The sequence below is a fragment of the Triticum aestivum genome, chromosome 5A, assembly GCF_018294505.1.
Source record: "Triticum aestivum cultivar Chinese Spring chromosome 5A, IWGSC CS RefSeq v2.1, whole genome shotgun sequence".
In the NCBI taxonomy this organism is placed as follows: Eukaryota; Viridiplantae; Streptophyta; class Magnoliopsida; order Poales; family Poaceae; genus Triticum; species Triticum aestivum.
In genome coordinates this window covers 183,151,007-183,155,217 of record NC_057806.1, presented here as the reverse complement: position 1 = coordinate 183,155,217, position 4,211 = coordinate 183,151,007, and positions in this window count along the sequence as shown.

The window sequence follows — 4,211 nt, the reverse complement described above, 5'->3', positions numbered from 1 at the left end:
GGCATCCATGTTCTGGTGAAGAAGTTCCTCCCTCTGCTGCGAGGAGAGGGGTTCGGGGCGGTACTCCTCGTGAAAACGCGACGGATCGCCGTTCCCGTCACCTCCGTCTTCACGATTGAAGCCAGGAGGACTACATGGTTCATTGATCATCAAGACTTCCGCCGCTGGGTCGCTGATGTCGCACTCGGATGCAATCTCTACGGAGCCAGTCGACAGATCGAATGGGCCGTACAGAGATTCGTCGGGCTCGATCGCCGCGACTTGAGGGGTGGCCGACTGGCAAGCAACGGCATGCTTCACCCACCGTTGAAGCCTCGACCGACCGGTGCGTTTGCTCCGGCGGGTCGCAGGGAGGGGGAAAGCTGCTGGAGTCGACTGGTACAGGGTCGACGTTTGCCGCAGGAGGACGCCGCAGACGCACGCGCAAAAGTGCGTCGCCCCGCGGGCGGGGAGCGCGTCGGCGTCGAGTGGTGCCTCCTGAAGCCAAGCGGAGTCGTTGGCGACAAACACGAGCGCGCTGAGACGGATCTCACGGCCCTCAGCCAAACCTGCGCCTGGAACAATGATGAAGGGGATCGGAAAAATTGCAACTTCTCCAACAAGTCACTAAGACTCCTGCCCCAAGGTGAGCGCCAACTGTCGTGGTTCGAAGACCGACAGTAGAATAGGGGGTAGGGATGTAGAGGCAAGATCCTAGCTATGGAGGAGTTGTACACACGAGTTTACGAGTTCAGGCCCTTCTCAGAGGAAGTAACAACCCTACATATCGGAGCCCAGAGGCGGTCGACTGAACATATGTGTGTGAATTACAGAAAGTGCAAACCCCTGTCCCAGAGGAGGGGGGTGGCTTATATAGAGTGCGCCAGGACCCCATCTCCCCTCCGTTACACAGGGTTTAATGCCCATAAAGGGGGAACGTTACAGGTAACGTCTGAAGTAAAGTGCTGTAAATGCTCATAAAACTATGGTTTAAACCCTGACCATTGCAGAGTGAAAGGTTTCTCATCTCCTGGTGGTCGAGTGTCTTCAAGGTGGTCGAGTGAGCACATCTTCGTGGTCGAGTGGATGATGGTTTCTCTTCGACTGCTTCTGATTCTTTGTATAGATGTCCTTGGGGAGGGTATGTTGGACAGGTCCATGACCCTACCCTAGGTACATAGCTTCATCACCGGTGGCGGCGGCGCGGATGCGTCCGTCCCGGACGAACGTGTCCGGCGGTGTGAGGAGAGGGAGAGTTAGGGTTTCGCACCAAAATTTCAGGGGAGAGGACATATATATAGGTAGAGGGAGATAGGAGAGTCCAAATGAGGAGCGCTTTTCGGCCACGCGATCGTGATCAAACAACCGAGAGGATGGAGGGCGTTTGGATGGGTTTTGGGCCACTTTGGAGGGGTGTTGGGCTGCAACACACACGAGGCCTTTACGGTTCCTCGGTTAACCGTTCGAGTATCAAACAAACTCCAAATGGCACGAAACTTGACAGGCGGTCTACCGGTAGTGTACCAAGGCCACTTGGCAAATCTCGGTCCACTCTGAGAATGTTTAACACCCACACACGAAAAAAGGCAAAAGGGGGCGCCAGAGGACATAGGAGTGCCAGATCGCAAAACGGACAACGCGGAAAATGCTCGGATGCATGAGACGAACACGTATGCAAATGTGATGCACATGATGGCATGATATGAAATGCATGACATGAACAAAATGCAAAATGAAGACAAAACCCAACCACGAGGGAAATCATAACTTAGAGCCGGAAATGGCAAGAGTTGGAATACAAATATGGGAAGTTACATACGGGGCGTTACAACACTCCACCACTACGAAAGGATCTCGTCCCAAGATCTAGGAATGAAAAAACTCTGGATATTCGAAACGGAGATGGTCCTCGCGTTCCCAGGTGGCCTCTCGGTCGGTATGGTGTGCCCACTTCACTTTCAGGAATTTGATAGACTTGTTGCGAGTCTTGCACTCAGTTTCTTCAAGGATAGCAACGGGATGCTCATGATAAGACAAGTCTTCTTGGAGATCAATCTCTTCGAAGTTGATGGTGCGGTCAGGAGTCTTGAAACACTTGCGAAGCTGAGACACGTGAAACACGTCGTGCACGTTTGCAAAGTTGGATGGTAGCTCAAGTTGATAGGCGAGATCACCTCTTTTGCCAATGATCTTGAAAGGACCCATGTATCTAGGGGAAAGCTTCCCTTTGATACCGAAGCGACGAGTACCTTTCATTGGAGAGACGCGGAGGTAGACATGGTCTCTGATCTCAAAAGCCAAGTCATGATGCTTGCTATCATAGTAACTCTTTTGACGCGATTGTGCGGCTCTGATATTTTCACAAATGACTTTGCACATTTCTTCAGCCTCTGTGATCAAGTCATTGCCAAGAAGTTGGCATTCACCAGTATCTGACCAGTTTAGAGGAGTACGACACTTTCTGCCATAGAGAATCTCGAATGCGGCCTTGCCCGAACTCGCTTGGAAGCTGTTGTTGTAGGATAACTCGCCATATGGAAGACAATCTTCCCACTTCATACCGAAGGAAATGACACAAGCCCTGAGCATATCTTCAAGAATTTGATTTACTCGCTCGACTTGTCCACTAGTTTGAGGATGAAAGGCTGTGCTGAAGCGAATGTTGGTGCCCATGGCCTTCTGAAAGGAATCCCAGAACTTAGAAGTAAAGATGCTTCCACGATCTGAAGATATCAACTGCGGAATGCCGTGCAAGGAGACAATCCTGGAGGTATATAGCTCTGCCAACTGAGCTGCTATGATAGATTCTTTGATAGGAAGAAAATGAGCCACTTTAGTGATCTTGTCGATGACAACAAAGATAGCATCATTGCCACACTTGTACTTGGGAAATCCAGTGACGAAGTCCATCTCAATATGGTCAAACTTCCATTCTGGAATGGCAAGAGGTTGGAGGAGACCAGTTGGCCGTTGTTGTTCTGCTTTCACTCTTCTGCAGACATCACATTCATTCACGAACAGAGCAATCTCGCGCTTCATTCGAGTCCACCAATACGACTGCTTGAGGTCCTGGTACATCTTTGTACTTCCAGGATGAATAGATAGGAGTGAATTGTGAGCCTCATTCATAATGACTTTACGAAGGTCACCCTTAGGAACAACAATGCGATCCTCGACGAATAGAGTATCTTTGTCATAAAGGCAATAGCACTTGTACTTGGGTTGGCTCTTGGCAATCCCAATCTTCACCTTCTTCACCATCGCATCAAGAAGTTAAGCCTCAAGAATCTGATCTTCCAAAGTGGGAGAGACTTGGAAGTTGGCAAGAAATCCTTGAGGGACAACTTGGAGATTAAGTTTGCGGAAAGCTTCACAAATGTCCGGTTGGAAGGGCTTGAGAATCAAACTATTGTAGTAAGCCTTCCTGCTCAAGGCGTCAGCAATGACATTGGCCATGCCTGGAGTATATTCAATGCTCGGATTATACTCTTGAATCATTTCGACCCAACGAGTCTGCCTGAGATTGAGGTTGGGTTGAGTGAAGATGTACTTGAGGATCTTATGATCTGTAAAGATGTCCACTTTCCTTCCCAACAAGAGATGTCTCCATGTTAAAAGAGCATGCACAACCGCCGCTAACTCGAGGTCATGAGTGGGGTAGTTCTTTTCGTTGGGCTTCAACTGGCGAGAGGTATAGGCTAGAACATTCTTCTCTTGCATTAACACAACACCGAGACCTTGAAGTGAAGCATCACAGAAAACCTCGAATGGTTTGGATTCATCAGGAGGAGTCAGAACTGGAGCTGTGACTAACTTCTCTTTGAGCGTGTTGAAAGCGATGTCACATTCAGGCGCCATACATACTTCACATGCTTCTGGAGGAGGTTGGAAAGAGGCTTCGCAATATTAGAGAAATTCTCAACGAATCTTCGACAATAGCTTGCGAGCCCAAGGAAGCTGTGGAGTTGCTTCACATTCTGAGGCGGTTCCCAATTCACAATTGCAGACACCTTCTCAGGATTAACAGCTATGCCCTTGGCGGAGATTATATGCCCCATGTAGAGAACCTCATCGAGCCAAAACTCGCACTTTGAAAACTTCACATAGAACTGATGTTCTCTAAGTTTGTCCAGCACCAATCTCAAATGCTTGGCATGATCCTCCTTGTTCTTGGAAAAGACCAAAATATCATCGAGATACACCAAGACAAAATCATTTGTGTAAGGGTTGAA